Source organism: Dreissena polymorpha, chromosome 8, assembly GCF_020536995.1.
Source record: "Dreissena polymorpha isolate Duluth1 chromosome 8, UMN_Dpol_1.0, whole genome shotgun sequence".
Classification (NCBI taxonomy): Eukaryota; Metazoa; Mollusca; class Bivalvia; order Myida; family Dreissenidae; genus Dreissena; species Dreissena polymorpha.
Genome location: NC_068362.1, coordinates 66276495 through 66297569, shown reverse-complemented (window position 1 = coordinate 66297569; position 21075 = coordinate 66276495). Strand labels below are relative to the sequence as shown.

Sequence of the window (21075 nt, the reverse complement as noted above, 5' to 3'; positions counted from 1 at the left end):
GCTTAATTTTATTTCCGTTTGACATTTGTTTATAAAATAATCAAGAAAATTACCTATAAAGAATTCGGACAACACACCGTTACCAAAATACATGGCGGGTAGTTCAACAAAGCAAAAAAAACAGCTTCAAGCGTGTGATATGCTTAGAATTCTTATCTAATAGTTTTCACATATAATTTGATTTTGTAATAATGAAAATATTCACCATTAATTTCTACCATTTAGATTATTGTTGAATATGGACAGTAAATGGAAACTAATCAAATATTCACCCATGTAAGTTGTTAAATTCCAAATTAAATCAGAAGAATGCGTACATAAACATCTCACGCAAAAATGCAAAGCGCGTTTTGGCGGAAAATTATGACTTATGACGTAATGAAAATGATTCACCGATGACGTCATAGACACTATCAATGCAAGTTTTCTAACGGCGCGATTCATTTTTTAAAACTTACATCTCGAAGATTGTGTGTTGTTTGTTCACCATCACCGTGTTCATAGGTTGTTTCATGATTGTTGTTTGTTCCGCGAGGAATTGGATTAGCATACCGTTGTCGATATAATGGTAAGCATTTGTTATTACAAATACAGTTAAGTCCGGTAATCTTGCGCGTCCGGTAATCTTGCGCACTTCGCATTTGCGTATCTCGCAGACGACAAATGGTTTTCTTTAGTGATGAAAGATGGAATTTCACATTTTTAATAATTAACGGATTTAAAAGGTACATATTCCATGCAAAATAAAATTCGATCATAATTACATTTAAACATCGGTTGCGTCATCCCTATACATCGTAACACTGGCCCACTTACGAAAAATTCGAAATGAATCACAATTCCCTGCAGTATTTAGCGTTTTCATACATTAAATTAAGAATTCATAAATCCAACGTGTAATTTAGCATTCCATTGCATAATATCGAATAAATTATGGTATTTTTTGCCATGAAAAAATATCGCACCAGACCGACATAGTCAATTATTTCCCGTAGTCATTATTTCCCGCCATTCTGTCAAACCAATTTGGTATGATCTCCGCATGCGCAATGGCCAAGTTTTGATATTTTCTGTAAACTATGGAAGCATGATCGTGGTTAAATCAAACCCGTTGTGCAGAAACGTTTTTTTCACGCATACCGGTACTTTTTTTTTATTAATTGTACACTATTACTAGTAGGGCTGTCACGATTCACCGGTATACCGGTATATCGCGGTGCATGTCGTGAAAAAAATCGCACCGCGGTACGGCGTTGCCGCACCGGTTTTTTTTAATATTATTATATTAGCACATATATAAATACATTACATAATTATTTTGATATAGATATCGTTTTGAAAACTGTAGAAGCGATTCAAAAGGTCTAAATAAATAATCCGTTAATATCCAGGTCAAGCAAGCGCTTCCACTGGTAGATGTTTAACTTTCACGTTTAAAATACGGCAATGTATGGGTCCGCACCTTTTTTGAATTTGGGTTAGATTTCCTTTGCAAATAAGTTCATAATTATCCAAAAGATGTTTACTCTATTTCTTATTTTCTTTCTTTAGAATATCGATCGTTCAAAGCATGGCACTTCCAAATCATGTTATCTTAAGATTATGAATAAGTCGAGGAAGAATCAGAACGCTACGGATTTTCAATACTGGGCCTGCTGACTCCGCATTTTAAACATGCCCTTGAAGCGTTCGATTTACACAGGTCGTAGTCACAGCTATTGTAAACAACATGGCGGACATTTTAGAAAAAGACGCGAATAACAATAACAATAACAATGACTACTTCTATCAAGTTTATTACAGTTTCTTTTACAGTTTCAAGTCATACTATGATACCCGTGTTTTCTGATTATTGTGTTTAATAAAGTTTGTAAACTGTTTTCTTTACAGATACATATTCTGTAAAATATCGCGGTACGTACCGCGATACAGTGTTGCTGTACCACGATATACCGCGGTACACTCACGGCGTATCGTGACAGCCCTAATTACTAGTGACTATATTATTTGTTGATTTGTAGTGAACAAAAACTGCACTAGAAATCCACATTTAATTTCAATGGTTTTACAAACTGATTTTAAAAATATTTTTCTGGAATGTTTTTTTGTCAATAATTGGAAACCATATGTCAACAATTTTGCCTAAACGAGGTCATTACAGAAAGTGCGCAAGATTACCGGACACTGTGATAGTTTGAAAATGAGGTGAGTCATGTTTGTTTTGAAATCAAATCGGACAGTTCTCCACTGAATTAATCAGAATTTTTTTGTGTTAATAAGCACATAAATTTATTATTTCCATAATTAATTTAGATATTATGTTGTCAATTTATAAAAGAACATGTTTTTAAACCAATTGAACCTTAACTGCGCAAGATTACCGGACAGCATCGTAATTAATATTCATTTGATAAATTGTTGTAGTTCATAGGAAAATACTGAAAATACTGTACAGTTAAGTCCGGTAATCTTGCGCGTCCGGTAATCTTGCGCACTTCGCATTTGGGAATCTCGCAGACGACGAATGGTTTTCTTTAGTGATGAAAAATGGAATTTCACATTGTAAAAAATTAACGGATTTAAAAATTACGTATTCCATGCAAAATTAAATTCGATCATTACATTTAAGCACCAGTTGCGTCATCCCTATACATCGTAAACACTGGCCTTCTTACGAAAAATTCTAAATGAATCACAAATTCCCTGCAGTCTTTAGCGTTTTCATACTTTAAATTAAGCATTCATAAATCCAACGTGTAATTAAGCATTCCATTGCATAATATCCGATCATTTTTTGCCATGAAAATATATCGCATCAGACGACATAATCATCATTTCCCGCCATTCTGTCAAACCAATTTGGTATGATCTCCGCATGCGCAATGGCCTAGTTTTGATATTTTCTGTAAACTATGGAAGCATGATCGTGGTATCAAACCTGTTATGCATTTTTTCACGCATACCGGTACTTTTTTATTACATTGTTGTAATTGTACACTATTATTAGTGACTATATTATTTTTTGATTTGTAGTGAACAAAAACTGCACTAGAAATCCACATTTAATTTCAATGGTTTTGCAAACTGATTTTTAAAATATTTTCCTGGAATGTTTTTTGTCAATAATTTGACACCATATGTCTACAATTTTGCCTAAACGAGGTCATTATACAAAGTGCGCAAGATTACCAGACACTGTGATAGTTTGAAAATGAGGTGAGTCATGTTTGTTTTGAAATCAATTCGGGCAGTTCTTCACTGAATTAATCAGATATTTTTGTGTTAATAAGCACATGAACTTATGATTTTCATAATAAATTTAGATATTATGTTGCCAATTTATAAAAGAACATGTTTTTAAACCAATTGACCCTTAACTGCGCAAGATTACCGGACAGCATCGTATCAGATTCAGAAATTGAGAAACCTGTGGCTGTGCGTTGTTCACCATTTAAAGCGGGGGTTTGGGGGTGGTAGCCCCCGATACTAAAGAAAAACATAGGATAAAAAGGATTATACATACAAATCCGGTTAGGGCCGCAAGCTGTATCAGCATCTTTTAGCCACATCATGTTCGTTACACCAGGTAGTCTCCGGTATAGCTGAGTACAATTTTATTCCCCCGGATCGAAAGATCGGGGGCTTATTGTATTGGCCTTTCGGTCTGTCATTCATTCGTTGTGCGTGTCCCAAAACTTTAATCATGGTTTAAGTTTTGCAATAACTTTTGCATTATTGAAGATAACAACTTGATATTTGGCAAATTGGCATGCATGTGTATCTCATGGAGCTGCACATTTTGAGTGGTGAAAGGTCAAGGTCATCCTTCAAGGTCAAAGGTCAAATATATGGCTCCAAAGCGGCGCAATAGGGTGCATTGTGTTTCTGACAAACACATCTCTTATTTTGCCCATGTATTGTCCAATCTGTTTTTAAAAGTATGCAGGGATGGATTATTAGCCCAGATTTTTTGGCTATATTGAACTTTACCGGTACGCAGTTGTTTACCACTATCGACAAAGCGGCGGTTTGGGGGCGGTAGCCCCCGATACTAAGGAAATATATAGGATAAAAAGGATTATAAGGTGTTGCGTTAGTTGTTATGTGTTAGGTGTTAAGGGTTAGGGTTAGGGTACGCTGTTTGATGTTAAGTGTTGCGTACCGATAAAGTTCAATCGTCCCACATAGTTGACTGTTCAGTAGAAAATTCACATGAACAAAAAATACAAGTAAGATATGCATATAATAAGAACACGTTTAAGGCACACATGATACCATCTTGGATATTTAATAATCTCAAAATGACTAGAAAATTCACTTGAAATAAAATAATCTCCGCTAATTATAAGTATATTATGATCCGCTAACTCCTTACAAAGTTTACATTTACACACACGGTGACACACCGGCAACGTTTTCAAGCCAAGGTAGCGTTTTTTTTCACCTGTTTGGGAACAGGTCCTTTCCCCTAGAAATTGGGAATTTTTGAGTCGCGAAATCCTTCAAATTGGGAATTTTCGCGTCGTGAAATCCATCATTGGGAAATATCAAAAATCATACAAATACATCGACTGGAATCTATTTTATGTAGTAAACAATGCTTTATACACTATCAATGGCATTCTGGGATAGGGTAGATCATAAGTCTGTATAACAAATACCAGTTTATTTAAAAAAAAATAAGAACTGGTTTTCCAGATAGAATTAATGGGTATTGCCACAATATAAGTGAAAATTGTTTAAAATGGCATAAAGCCCAATTGAAAAATTACTTTGTGTGGCAATTTGAGATAACTTGTCTAAATTAAAAGGACCAGCAGATGACCATTGTTATAATGGAAAACAGAAATTTAGGTGGCTAAATTTATGCTTGGCTGATTTCGTTTTGTTCTTTCTTAAAGTAGTATTTTGAATTGTGACTAATTTCTGGCTATTTATATAAAACCACGATGCGAGTGTGCAAAATCGTCGGAAGTAGTTGACTTTTTAACCTCGCCGCGAGTATTTGAAGAGTAAAACGAGATTTCGGATTTCCATATTTGGGTTTGTTTACTACGTAAAGACGTCGCTACGAATAAAACCAAAACCCGGAAAAATATTTTGTCAAAGTCGGCATTTCGAAATATCTATCATTCTTTTCGGATAAGGGTTTTATTTTGTATATTGAATCTGTATTTAATGAGAACGTTCAATAAACAACTGCCACGAACATGTGAAAAATTGTTATCGAAGCGTACAAAACAAGGTCAATTTTACTACTATTGCCTTATTTGGTTGACTGTTTCCCCGCCAGCATTCAATAATGCCGCATTATGTATGCCGGCCGGGGAACAGTCAACTTGGTAACTAGGTGGCTCCAACTATCGGAAGTTGCGTCGGCCTCATCCTAAAAGAACAACAACAACTACAACAACAACCGTTTCCTTTTCATACTTGTTTACTAACTTCTGAAGTCGTTTTGAGACAAAAAAGATAGTCTATTTGGGATTTTCGAATCGATACGAGGCCTTTTTTATATAAACTATTTGGGATAAGACCGTTTTCTAAATTGAGAAGGGTCCGTCGGCGATTTTGGGACCAGGTCCGGTTCCGATTGGGAACAGGGCCGTTTACCGGATCCGTTCAAAGAATGAAAAAAAAACGCTGCAAGGAAAATCAATTAGCCAAGCCTAATCAAATTCTTGTTTTCGCTTGGCGTCGTATGCTTTATCATATTCATACTTGACTTTTCTCTTCTTTTCCGACGCCGAACTGATTTTATCATTGGTCTGATAAGCGTCATGACTTGACGTTGAAGTGGTTTTATTTAAAAAAAAATCGAATGCTGGTCGGTAGAACATGTATGCGGCTATTTGCAATGTACGAAATTTTTTATCTAATGCGTGATTGACTGTTGCTATACACATGTGCGCTGGTTTCTCTACTAAATATATTATCTTAATATGCGTGATTGGCTATTGCTATAAACTCGTGGACTGGTTTACTACATCTATCTATCTATACTGTCTAACTCCCCTTGCGGGTATTATAATAATTATCGGAAAATAAAACATTAAATAATAATAATCGGAAAATAACCTACCTCCAGTTGAAAAAGTGTGGATCAATCATAAGCTTAGCTGCTATTTAAATAAACTTTGATTTTCGGAAAATAGAGTAGTTTCGTTCTAGAAAAAAATTAACCACGGAAATTATTCTTGTCCCTGGACATTTAGCCAGCATTCAAAAATTGCTTGTCCGGAAGGGGATATTGACGACTCGGACAGCATGTTTCAGAACCCCTGTTAAATTGTGCCTTTTCAACATTTATTTTATGCAGGGTTCGCCAAAACCGTCGGTCCGCCGGTCCTGACCGGCAAATATTTCTCAGGACCGACAAGTGATTTAAGATAATCGGTCCGACTCACCGACACAATCGGATGAAAAATGGTTTCAAAAAGATCACTCAAAGTGTAATATATGCATTTGGATAAATAGAAGGTAAATGCTTTTTGTTCAACTTCTGTCAAAATCCTTTTTTTCTTACCTTCATTTTGATGTTTTGTTGTTTAAAGTTGGATTAGAATTGACTATCACATGCGAGTTCAAAATCAACGGTCTTTGTTAAAAAAAGCAACCGCCATTTTGTTTGTTCCATTTAATTATTCCACAACAAAAACTGCATGAAAACTTGTTTCAACAGGCATTTGTGAGCATTTCTGTTAAAAAGTTTCATTATTATATTCTTATGGGAAGGATATATTTTAATTTACACACCAACAATTTCTGAAATCAAAATTAGATTTTTCACCCGATGTACTATATTTCGGATATTTTAAAATTCGGACATAGGGATATTTATGTTTTGATTTGTTGTTTATAGTTTGTAGCAATATGTTTTGTGTTATTTCAGACAACAAGAATGGATGGTGGTAATGGGCCTTTCTATCAAGAAATTGGTGTGAAAGACATTCATTTAATTGAACCTAGAAATCAACCTCGGCTAAGAGAAAATATTTTAACAATAGGTGTTGTTTTAGAACTTGTGAAATTGGCTAATAAACAGAAATTGAAGTCATCCAAACTAGTGTGAATTGGTGTGTGCAATTAAGTCAAACTTGATTTGATGTCACCCTAACTTCTCAAGAACATGGATTTGCAGAGCTGTGCAGGCTAAAAAACAGTTTGACAAAAAGAAGTCTAAAAAGAATACCTTTGGTTTATATGTGGTTTATTATTAATATAATAATTGTTTAATTATATCGACTTTGGACATGTTTTTCGGCGTAAGCTGTCTTAAGCCAGCTTTTCACCTTAGCCTGACCTTTGTAAGTGTCCAATAAAATTCCAATAAAATTTCCCGCGGCTAGGTACGAATGAATACACTTCATTTATTCCATTGGCTGATTTGAGTATACCACCAGAACATTGGAAACATATCCGCGTCTTTGTAACACTGTTTTACTGTATGAAACAATTTTATCTCGAATGAAAAGGCTTAATAGATAGAACAGTTTTACACTCAATTCTCGACATCAATACAGTTTGTGCGTACACCTTTTATTTTCAGAGTATTACCAGCGCAAGAGCGTTTATACTTAAAAGGCTATGTTCTCATATTTAGTACTTACTTCCTTATTCCTGTCAACATGTTAGCATGTAAAAGTATAAAGAGCAATGGAAGCGAGGCCTCACTTTAAAGCATTGCATTTCAACCCGCGAGGTATATCTGGTCAAATTGCGGTCATTCAGAGTTTATATACAGGTCATCACCGGAGTTGGCGGCCAGTAAAATAATCGTTATATAATAAAGACGCTATCCGTGAACTAGGTGACCTGGAATTTTCTTTAGACCAGAAATATGTTAAATGAAGATATTCAGCAATATAATTATGGTATGTAAATAATAGATTCTTAATGTGTTTTCAACAATACAATGATAAATATTATTGTTGATAAATTTAACAATAATTATTCGTCCATATTGCCTAATGTACTAAAGTGATATTATGAGCATGTAACAGTTTATAGGTGTCTATCGCAACCGTTGATTATTTTTTATGTTTCTACTTCATATACACTTATATTAATTAATGCAGCATCATCATACTAAAACAATATACCAGAAAGAGAAAAATAATGCATTTGAATATCAACCGTACTTTCGTTTGACAACTGATCATGCGTTTACGAGTTGAACCTAAATTTAGTTTTAGTGCAGATTTGTTCATACGACACAAAGACACGAAATTGTTTTACGGATCATTTCAGCTTACAGGACTGGGTGGGTCACGTAAGAATATCGAATATAAAATATATTTTTATAAACAACTGGTAGCAAGGTGAGTTGCAGATAATTAATCAGTAACCACATTTTAACTAACTATTTTGACCTGTTAATTCTTTTCAGCTCAATTCAACAGTGCAAAATTCCCATAATATCACTTTAAGCATTAGCACGATGATAATTGATACTGTTAATAATCGAATCAAATAGCAATGCCCGACAAACCACTAAAACAGGTTTGTTCGAAGAACGCGGCTATAAATACGGATACTTCTCGTGTGGCCGGTTGACTCATATGTTTAAATTTCACTTCCATTCTTCTTTTGGTTTTCTGTTTTGTATCTATAGGTTTATGACCAGCAATATGTTATAATGTAAATTCTAACACGGCACGTGACTTGTTTTCTATAGACAAAGAAGGAAATCAAGCGTGGGTTATTCTGCAATAACTTATGGGCGGAGCTTATACACTGAAAGCACGCGCTGTAGCTAAACAAAACATGCCGATACATTTTCCACCAGCGTAATAATCCGGTATTTTATGAATGAAAGTCACGTGACAAAATACTACGCTATGAACAGAAATGCGTAAACTTGACCCAATTTCCCACGGTGTTCGTCTGCTGCTTCGATACTGAAATGGCTGAAGTTCGAATCGGAGTTGTTGTCTTGTAGATTCAACACTCTTGCGTTAATTTAAAGAGTACAATGAAAACATGTTAGTTTACGCAAGTTGTTGTTCTTAGTTAACTAAACGTGAGAAATGAAATGGGTTTTTTCCATCCAGTTTGGCTGTTATTGAGGGCGGATATCTGATCGACAGAACAGCCGAAAGCTATTTTTATGGGCGGAGCTTCACATAAAATAGTATGCAAGAAAAATAAGATACATTCTATAAATCTTTAGTAAAAATCGTGTTAGAATCGAAATAATTCGTGTACGTTATAGTTTGTGGTCGAATAACCCACGGCCGGAAGTTTAGATGCGTGGTTTCAAATCACTCGTGCTTCGCACTCGTGATTTAATCCCTACGCATCTAAACTTCCGGCCGTGGGTTATTCGACAACAAACTATAACGTACACGAATTATTTCTTAAATAAGCCGCGAAAACTCCCAGTAACATCCCGTACTGCGTGTGATGCAGCTAAGAACTGCACAGAAAAAGACATTCGCTATACTTGATCTCATTCATTAAACTATTTACGCCGTATATCTTTTTTAAAGATATTTCTTGTTTATTGTATTTTAATGTGATCAAAACCAATAAACATCTAAAAGGTACTCTCTTTTGTTGTGTTTTGCTGTTATAGTTAAGTCGGACAGTGGGACTGACAGAAACTGATTCGGACTGACAAAAATTTCAAGTCTGTCAGTCCGAATGACTGACAGATTTTTCAAGTTTTGGCGAACCCTGTTTTATGGGATATAAGGTTTTAACGAACAATTACATTGTTACAAAAAACAATTCATATGATGATTTTAAAAAATCACACGTAACTTGGAAATAGTCCACATATTTATTTATTAAGCGCATAATATGCGCTAAATGAATATTAAACTGAAAAGGCCCTGGGGTGATATCAAATTAAAACATTTTGCAGCACATTCAGATAATATTTTACAATAAATGTCAGTACATGCTCAGTACCATTCTATTCCTTAGCGACTCAGGGCTTTTTTCCCCCATTTAATAAGCGCTTTATATAGGCCCCTCGCCAAAAAGAATTTCTTTAAAATGATGCAATTTCGCCCAAATTTCAGTCCCCCCCCCCCCCGCAACCTGGAAGGCCAGCAACTTTCCCCAAATAAAGAAAAAAAGGCCCTGCTACTGCTAAATTCAATTTATGTCCGATTAAGTCTTTTCTTTATTAGCGTATGATTATTTTTATCTTTTCAATCTGACAATTCTAATCACTTGTTTTAGCCTACTATGTTTTGCAGGCAAACATGCGAGCTGTCTACTTATTCGCTTGGTGTCTCGTGTACGCAGTGTGCATAAGCCAAGGTATGTATCGCTGAAGGTGCAGTACCAGCACAACAGCCTCCTTTATCCTCAATTTAATTCAATACGCAATAATATTTTGATTACAGTGTGCGTGTGTGTTTTCGTTTAGAATCGGGTCCCAGTGTTTTTTATGGCAATTTCGGGACCGATATTCGGCCCCATTCCCCTCAAAAAAGAGTATATATTTTCCCCCCATTTTGTAGAAAAAATCCCCTCCAAAAGTAAAAAAAAAAAAATTTTTTTTTTTTTTTTTAATAACTGTCTTATGATAAATATACAGGTCTCAACATTTATGGTTGTCCTATTGCCCCTGGCAAGTAAAAGTTGGGTCTGGGCAAGTTCTTTTATAATCTAGTTGTCCGCCCTGAAAAGTGCAAAAAAGAACAAAGAGCATTTAATTTAGACTGAACTTGCTGTAATCATTTTGTTAAATGTTCAAAAATAAAAAAGGTTTTGTTGTGTATCATTTTTGTTTATCAAACAATATGAGGTTTACAGTTGATGTGATATTTCATCTTTGGGCAAGTTGCTTTACGTTCAGTGCAAGTAGATTTTGGAAGTACTGGCCCGGTAGGGCAAGTTGGTTTTTCGGTTAATGTTGAGCCCTGATATATCTCAAATTTATTTCATAAACAACTAATAAATTATATAACTATAATTAATATGATTTTGAATTATTATAAAGAGTTATATTAAGTTAGTTTTTCCCAAATCAGTTAATGTAACATGAATTGCATTTTTTTCCCAAAATGGCCAGGCAAAGGCCTGATGTATCTAGGTATATTGTGTCAATATTCGTTGATAAAACATTGCAATTTGGTCCATTTTATTGATAAAAAATGCTCATTTTCCATTTTATCGATTTAAAAAATCCCAATAAGACTCAAAATGGCAAGGAAAACTAAGACTGTGCATGAAGGCTGAACTGTCTGAAACTAATGTTGAAAAAATCATTGGTATATATTTAAGAAATAGGACAAAGACATTCAACTGTGAATATTACATTCATGCATACATGTGCATTCATATAATAAATATCATTACATATAAAAGCGTAAATTTTTAATTTTCCCCTTTTCCTAAAAAACGACGCGTTTTTCCCCTTTGGACGGGCCCCGCCACCATTCCCCTATAGGTGAAAAAAAACATTGGGCCCGGTATTCGGTCCCATTCTTAATGAAAAATGTATATATTTTCCCCAACGGGACCTAAATATCCCAAATTGAAAGGTTTCAATTTTTTATGTCCCCCACCACTATAGTTGGAGACATATTGTATTTGCCCTGTCTGTTGGTTTGTTTGAGTAAAACTTTTACATATGCCATAACTTTTGGCAAATTGCAATATTGAAACAACTAAATTCAAAGGGACCCGACCCCGTTCCCAAAATTTACTTTGCAAATTAATTAAAAAATCTGAATTCGGTACGTGTAAAAAGAGAACATTATGAAACACCAGACAAATCTTATTGAGCCACTCCCAGTGCAAAACAACCAACTCTGCCGTAAACCCGTCCCGTCAATCTTTGATATTGTTTATTGCAATACACAACAGGCTTCCTGAAAAGGCAGGACCGCCGGTCTTGTCCGGCAAAATTCTTTATGGTCCGGCGAAGTTTCTAATATCGCCGGTCCTTGTGACAGGCCGAAAAAATATGACTTAATAAAGAAAAGTCTCATACTTTCCAAAAGATCGAAAAATAAACCCATTAGAATCACTCTTTTTGTGAATTTTAAGCCTTTTTGTCAGTAAGAACACTAACGCGTCACTAGTTCTTTAGAGTGCTCTCCCTTTGAAACGTCGTTTTTTTTTAAAAAGGTCAATTTCATTGGTCCGACATATTACCATCTATCTACTTACAAAGGTTATAACAAAAAACTACACCTGAAAATAAATGTAGTTGCTAAAGTTCTTCAATGGCAACACCAATCGTGCTGTGTGATTTTGTTTTGAGTCTGACTACAATTTTAAGCTGTTGTCCATCATACACTGTAATCACTAGAACACACAAGCGTTTTGATTTACTTTATTGAGTGTACTTATAGGCTGCACATAGCAATAAATATGAGTTTTAATTTACTTCATTCTTCAGTTATAAACTAACGCTTTTTGGTCAGGTAAATTTTCCATCAGCCTGTCCGGTTGACAGGCACTTTTTGGGACTTTTCAGGAAGCCTGCACAAGCGCGTGAATGTGATGAAAATGAGTAGCGTTGTAAGAAAACTAGGCATAATGCATGTGTGTAAAGCGTCATCCCAGATTAGCCTGTTCAGTCCGCACAGGCTAATCAGGGAAGACACTTTCCGTTTTTATGACATTTTCGTTAAAATGGAGTCTCTTCTTAGCAAAGATCAAATTTTGGCGAAAGTTTCGTCCCTGATTAGCCTGTGCGTACTGCACAGCACATGCTAATATGGGAAGACACTTCACGCACATGCTTTAAGCCCCGTTTTCTCAGAACGCGGCTCAAATGAAGGCCCTAAAATCTGGCCTTCTGGAACTGAACACTGAATTTAGTTATGAATGTGACATTGTCGGATTATTATGGGAAGTAATCTAGACGGTGTCACGACATGTAAACATTTACCTCGGAAATACGTAAATTGATTTTTATGCTCCCCGAAATAAAATTTCGGCGGAGCATATAGTTGCCACATTATTTGTCCTTCCGTACTTCCGTACGTCACACTTTTGTTACAGTTTCTCATAGCGACTTCACTATTTTACCGATCTCTTACATATTTGGCATGTAGGTACCTTGCATGGACCTCTACCTTTTGATGAGGTTTGAGGTCACTGGGGTCAAGGTCACTGAGGCTAATAAAAGATATTCCATCACACTTTTGTTACAGTTTCTCATAGCGCCTTCACTATTTTACCGATCTGTTACATATTTGGCATGTAGGTACCTTGCATCGTCCTCTACCTTTTGATGAGGTTTGAGGCCACTGGGTTCAAGGTCAAGGTCACCAAGGCTAATAATAATAGATTTTCCGTCACACTTGTTACAGTTTCTCATTAGCGCCTTCAATACTGAACCGATCTCTTTCATATTTGTCATGTAGGTACCTTGCAGGGACCTCTACTTTTTGATGAGGTTTGAGGTCACTGGGTTCAAGGTCAAGGTCACCGAGGCTTATAATAGATTTCCGTCACACTCTTTTACAGTTTCTCATAGCGCCTTCAATACTTTACCGATCTCTTTCATATTTGGCATGTAGGTACCTTGCATAGACCTCTACCTTTTGATGAGGTTTGAGGTCACTGGGGTCAAGGTGAAGGTCACCGAGGCTAATAATAGATTTTTTAGGTGGTTATTAACACATAGATTGACAAAGCGCATCATCGGGGAGCATCCATCAGTTTCACTGGTATTCTAATTTTGTTGGTTTATTTTCGAACTGTCTTTCGGCTTTTTATCATCGCCAATCGATAGCAGTGTTTTTTCACCTATTGCGGAATGGTGGCGGGGCCCGTCCAAAAGGGAAAACGCGTCGTTTTATAGGAAAAGGGGTAAATTAAAAATTCACTCTTTTATATGTAATTTAATTTATAATATGAATACACAAGTATGTACGAATGCAGGAAGGCTGAACTGTTTGAAACTAATGTTGAAAACATCACTGATATATATTTAAGAAAAAGGACAGAGACATTAAGCTGTGAATATTACATTGTAATGTTCACAGCTTAATGTCTCTTTCCTTTTTCGTAAATATATATATCAATTATTTTTTAATATTCACAGCTTAATGTCTCTGTCCTTTTTCTTAAATATAATATATACATCAATGATTTTTTTCAACATTAGTTGCAGACAGTTCAGCCTTTCTGCACATTCAATCTCAGTTTTTCTAGCCATTTTGAGTCTAATTGGGATTTTTTAAATCCATAAAATGGCAAATTTGTGAATTTTGTAACAATAAAATGTACCAAATTGGAATTTTTATCAACAAAAATTGACACAATATAGATACATCAGGCCTTTTCCTGACCATTTATGGAAAGAAATGCAATTCATGTGAAAAGTCCACTTGATTGGAAAAAAACTAATTTGATATAACTCTTTATAATTATTCAAAATCATATAAATTACAGGGTTTTTTCAGCACTGTCTGCGCCTCCGAAAAAACAGAGGCACTCCCAAAGCAAACGGACCCGATCCCGAACCGAAATTATATTTTTTCCCCAATTTCCAAAACAAAAAAACAAAAGAAAATTAAAAAATAATATATTATTTTTGTTTAAAGAATGAAGTTTCTTATAACTTGTGTGACTAACCAGTGTTTGTTTTGGTAAAACTATCTGCTATAAGCAGGTCGTTTCAAATAATAAGATTTTAAGTATTTTTCCTGATATCGCTATAACAAGGTATATTAACATTAAATGATATTCGTCTAAATCACGTGAGCTACAATAGATACAATATCTTTCTTCCCTAGCAATGCGTTTAGTACTGAACCTACCTGTTTGGATTCTTAAATCAATAGATGACTAGACATATAAAAAAATATATTAAAACAAGATGTGTTTGTGAAATACTATGTCCACCATATCTTTGACCTTGAAGGATGACCTTGACATTTACCTTTCACCACTCAAAATGTGCAGCTCCATGAGATACACATGCATGCAAAATATGAAGTTGCTATCTTCAATATTGCAAACGTTATGGCAAATGTTAAAGTTTGACGCAAACAATCCAACAAACAAACCAACATACAGGGTAAAAACAATATGTCCCCCAGTATAGACTGAGGGACATAAATAGAGACTTTTAGGTAAGACATTAAGATATTTTTCATATTTAAACGTTATTAACAAATTCTTTGTAAAACATTAAAAAGGACATCAAAGTGAGTGTTCACAATCTTTTTTTAAATCAATCTTTGACTCTGCATTTAAATCCAGATAGGAATACGTTTTTGTTAAGATACTGATAATTTTCGAACACGTATGCGAACCCATGATCATTTAAGAGATTTTTTAACATTTGTTACCCAATTTCTCTTTCCGTTAATACAGTCTTTAAAAGACTCTTTATAAACAACATTTAATATAATAGTGTCGTTGTCTTTGATTTTAAACCAATATTTTATTATTCTTATGTATCTATGGATATGAACTGTACATCTGCCCAGCTAACCAACGACTGCAGCAGAACGATTATTGCTTTTAAATCGTAATAGTTCTTCACAAAATGTAAGGTAAATTCTTTCTAGCTCCTTTGAGTTGGTATAACTTCACAAGAATAGTTAAGTAATGGTGGTACAAATGCATCGAATAGTTGACAAATATTTTGTGTAAACGGTCGAAGCCGTTGCATTTGCAAAATATAATATTTGAGGATTTTAATGCCTTTGCATTGATATGTTAAATGTTTTACAAAAGTTCCAAGTGTAATTAAATACAGTGCCTAGCTAGTTAAAATCATCAACAACTTCAATTGGTTGGCTATTATAGGTCCATTTTTCGTTTGCTAATAGCGCCCCATGTTTTCGAACAACCATTATTTTCGTTTTCGCTATAGTAACACTTATACCCCACGTACAACAATAAATGAATATGAATACAAAAGATATAAATATCTCTGAGTTTCATCAGGAGCTTAACCTTAAATAGCAATATCATCAGGAAACAGCAACAAAATAACAATAAAATATTCAATACTTCAGCCAGCATCAATAATGTACTGCAAAAAAGCTTTTAATCTCCAACAAATATTGAAAACAATAGTGGCGACATAACCTCTCCTGGCCGTAAACCATCAGCGTAATTGAACTATTCGGAATAAGAAAAGCAATAGTTAACACAAGATTTAATATGTTGGTTAACAATTATAAGTAGTTTCCCATCGATACCAGTTTAAAATCGATTTTATCATTACACGGTATTTAAAGCTTATGAATACACAGATTATAAAACTTAATAAAATGCTAGTAATCGCGCGAGAAATATCGTCAAAAACCGCTATCGCATAAGCGTTCAATTTACCTTGATAAAGAAAACAAGTCGCTGTATGAAACAGTTTAAATATTGGAATGATTTTACAATGTGTACACATGACCGTGATTTTTTAACGTTACTTTGGCAATAAACGAAACATAATTGTTTTCAGTCTGTATTTTTAGAAAAAAAGTCTACATTTATATCAAAGTTCACTGTTCATTTTTACATTGTATTATCGACCTTACAAGTCCACCAATCGACACTTGAATTCAACACTTGTTAAGAACACCGAGACACTATGGATTGTTTTTAATTACATGTTAATATAATCAAATATTTGAACTTCGCAAACAGATTTGCATGCGGTCTTTTACCTTTTAGACAAATTTAAGTAAGTAAATTATTGAAAAAAATAATATATTAAAACAATCAATTATATCAAAACACTTCTCATGCTTATGAAGGCTAAATGAACATCTTTTTATCAATAAATAGCATGGACTAACCGACTTTGAGATTTTGGCTACACGATTTAATACACCAATGCACTGTTGGTAAACATATTCATTTGCATGGCAGTGTGTATATTTGTAGGCCAAGAATTCTGTTGAAGTTGCAATGGTAACCAAATCAATGACAGTGTTTTTTATGGCAATTTCTTGGCCGATATTCGGCCCCATTCCTCTCAAAAAAGAGTATATATTTTTCCCCAATTTTGTAGAAAAAATCCCCTCCAGAAGTTAAATTTTTTTTTTTAGAAAGAACTCTCGAATGATAAACATATCTCAAATTAATTTCATAAACAACTAACAACGTATATAACAAATTAATATGATTTTGAATTATTATAAAGAGTTATATTAAATTAGTTCTCCGACATCATGCAGCGGACTTTTCATATGAATTTCATTATTCCCAAAATGGCCAGGAAAAGACCTGATGCATCTAGACTATAATGTGTCAATATTTGTTGATAAAAAATTCCACTTTTGCCATTTTATTGATTAAAAAATCCCAATTAGACGCAAAATGGTTAGGAAAACTGAGACTGTGCATGAAAGCTGAACTGTCTGGAACTAATGTTGAAAAAATTATTGATATATATTTAAGAAATATGACAGAGAAAATTAGCTGTAAATAGTAAATTTATACATACATATGTATTCATATAATAAATACCGTAACATATAAAAGAGTGAATTTTTAATTTCCCCTTTTCCTAAAAAAACGGCGCGTTTTTCCACTTTGGACGGGCCCCGCCACCATTCCCCTATTTGTGAAAAAAAACACTGAATGATTTTCAAAGCGTTGGTTAATGCCATTCACCTACAAAATATTTTGATAATCTTCAAAAGTTTTTATGAAGATAACGCGGGAAAAAATTCCAATAACACTTCAACATTAGCGATAGAGTTAAACCTGACCTCGTGTTTATAGTTTTCGACTGATTTCAACTTAACGATAGGGCAATCGATATAACAAAAACAGGCAGTTAAGTGCCATATCACATGAAACTAGCTTGGGATGAAATATTTTTTAGAAGATGCTTAAATTCACTATTGGTAAAAATCGATAAAATGTTTCTGGCAAATAACTTCAGTTATAATGGTGGTTGTTGTGATTTTGTGCATACATATTGTAAAGAAAGTAACCAAACAGACACTTTTTGAGATGATTATTTAAAATTTAAAATGAAAGTTAAATATTTAATAAACATGCATGGCAATGTTTCTTATATTTTAACATTTACCTCATCAACTACTTTAAATATTAAAGCGCCTAATTTGTCCTGGCGGTCATTATTTATAGTGACTGACAACATAGTCTTGGGATATAAAACATTATTTCATCATTTTCAGTGTATTCGAGCTCAATAATATGTGAGCATTCTTCGATGTATCTATCATGCCCAGAGGATCAGGTCCTTGAAATTGGTACAGCCATATACGGTCGTACACGTAAAGACATCTGCCCTCATCGCGATAACAAGCGGACAGACTGTAAATCGAAAACCTCCACTGAAACCGTGAAAAAACTGTGCCAAGGGAAGCAGTTGTGCCACCTCATTGCCAAAAATAACATATTGGGCAACCCGTGTGGTGATACTCATAAATATCTGGAGGTTACATACGAGTGCATCTGGTGACACTGCGTGTTGTTACGGATTTGTATGTGTTTCAAAGCCCTCTGTATATACTGTTAAGTACTTTTGAGTTTTGACGGAAACTTATGTTAGAAACAGTAAACAGCATTTTGCGTATTTGACTATTTATCTAGTTTGTTATTGTTCTTTGTTATAACTCAATAGCATATACAGTTTTGAAAAAAAGCACTGTATCCGATCTAGTAGTTAATTGAAAACATATAGCAATGGAAACGAATATATTAATCAGGCAGAACCTCGACATTTAATATTGAGACGTGATTCTGTTTATTCTCTTACTGCTATTAAAGAAAGGGGCCCTGCATGATTGTTGTGTTTTTCTTTTAATTCCCATTTACCACTTATTCAAATAACAACCTGAAATGCATTAATAACTGTCTGGTTATCTTTTCTGTGGAATACTTGTTAAGTCAATAATCAAAGAACTGACAGTACTGGTGTGACGATGCTTTTGAGGGGATGGATATAAAAGCATCAAGTTAAGTTTATCTACATCACCACAATCACCACAATTGTGTATGTTGGTACGAAAAAAAAATTTGGTACACAAATTTTGCGAAAAAAATTTGGGTATGAAAACAAATTTGGGTACGAAAAAATATTTGGGAACAAAAAAAAATGGGACAGAATTTTTTTTGGTTACGAACAAAAAATTGGGGATGAAAAAAAAAATGGGTACGAAAAAAAAATTGGGTACGAACAAAAATTGGGTACGAAAATTTAAGGTACGGAAAAAAATTGGGGGAACGGGAAAGTAGTACCTGTGGGGAACTTGACCCACACTCGCACATTTTCGGCCCTTTCCGTCAAACATCAGATAAGTTCCTCGAAGGCAATAGTATGAATACACATTTCGGAAGCGGTAATGCGGTCCTACCTACGCGCGTCAAAATGTAAGCGAAATATGTTCACAAGTCTGTCAGGAATGATTGAATTAACGAAGAAAATCATGTACTGATGTAAGTTTTTTGAAGGAATGTGCAGAAAATATGAGATACGCATGCACGCCAATATTGAAAAAATTATGGCCAATGTTACAGTTTTCGGACAGACAGACAGACGCTTTATATTTGACATTTTACCTTGAAGGATGACCTTCAGCTTTCACAACTGAAAATGTGCAACTCCATGAGATGCACATGTATGCCAAATATCAAGTTGCTATGTTCAATATTAAAAAAGTTATGGCCATTAAAGTTTTCGGACGGACGGACAGATTGACACACTGACAGACTGACTGACTGACTGACTGACTGACTGACTGACTGACTGACATAGCAACTGATATAGGCCATCCTACCGGGGGCATAAAAACCAATGGCGATATTTTTCTCAGCCACATAATTGTTAATAGTTTGATATCACAAAATGAAAGTGAAAGTAGAACTGTCAAAAATGACAACCTGTCAACGTGTTGTGTTTGCTGGCACGAGAGGGCGATTACACTCAATGTGTTCACATTTTGACCATAGGCTTAGTCAATGACCTTTATAGTATGGGTAGCTTTGATATTATTTATTGCTATCATGTAACTGCATGATTGTTTATATGTTTACAATACACAAAGCATAAATAATGATATAAATATACTGATTGAGCTTATAATAATCTGAGAACTATAGCCAGGTCAATTAAGGACTTAAAATACAATTTTGTGTCCTGATTTCATGAAGAAATGACCATGCCTGTCCTAGATTTCAAATTCAAGGCCCTGGTGTGACACATTGGTAGCATTACCGTTAAACTGTTACCAGGCTTATGAAATAAGTTTTTATTGAACTATCTAAGGAAAGCTAAATCAGGCACTGATTTTTCTTGTTTTAATACAGTCATAGATCAGTTGTGGCCTCTGGGAAATGACCAATTTTTGCTTACTTGTCACACCCTTAAAACTTTTCACACGTCTATAATAGCAAATCTGGATTTAGGTGATCTTCAATGGTACATTAAAACTTAAGCTCTGTTACAAGAGTGCTGGTAAAGTCCAGTCACATATTTAAATCTAGGCCATGTCAAAATCAAAGTGTCAAAGACAAATGAAAGATGCGTTCATTAATTATTGTCCAGTTGTTTACTACTGCTGTAAGTTTTTATATAATATGACTGATGAACATCATGTGAGAGAAAATTCACATTATCATTGTATATCAGGTTTAGCAGCCTTTTAGATAACAAAGTATGCTAGTTTTCAATGTCGCTTCTGGGGATCAAACCCGTAGGGCTTTTAGGAAGATTCTGAAATTTTCGATCCCTCGAGAGCAACCAAACCAAAAATTAAGTAAAATATTGCCGACTCGGTTTTTTGAGTCGGTTCATGAGGGATAATGGAGCTTGATTGGTCATTGTCGGCTCTGGTACTACTTACATGTACCCCGGGTACTCTTAAGTATACTTACATGTACCCTGGGTACTCTAAAGTATACTTACATGTACCCCAGGTACGGTAAATAAACGTAATTGTACTCGGTCCATATTAGACTGTTCCCGAGTTGTATTCATCCGATGTCGTAAAACGCGCAACCGATTATCTTAAACACACTTCTCTTCAAAAAACACTGCATCAACATGCTTTTTGAGTATGTGTTCCGATAATATAGAGGCCATTCTACAGAAAATGGACATAAATGTGTAATTACCAAAAAATAGTCGACAACGACTGATTTAGGGTTAAATTTCCCGGGTACATTTTA

At 34.7% G+C, this 21075-nt stretch overlaps 1 long non-coding RNA gene across 1 annotated transcript; it reads left to right on the top strand.

The window, feature by feature from the left end:
- Positions 1–390: 390 nt before the first annotated feature.
- Positions 391–18491, top strand: LOC127841746 (uncharacterized). The gene is made up of 3 exons (XR_008031305.1): positions 391–568; positions 10209–10272; positions 18081–18491. It is a non-coding gene; the product is annotated as an uncharacterized LOC127841746 (long non-coding RNA).
- The last annotated feature ends 2584 nt before the right edge of the window (positions 18492–21075 follow it).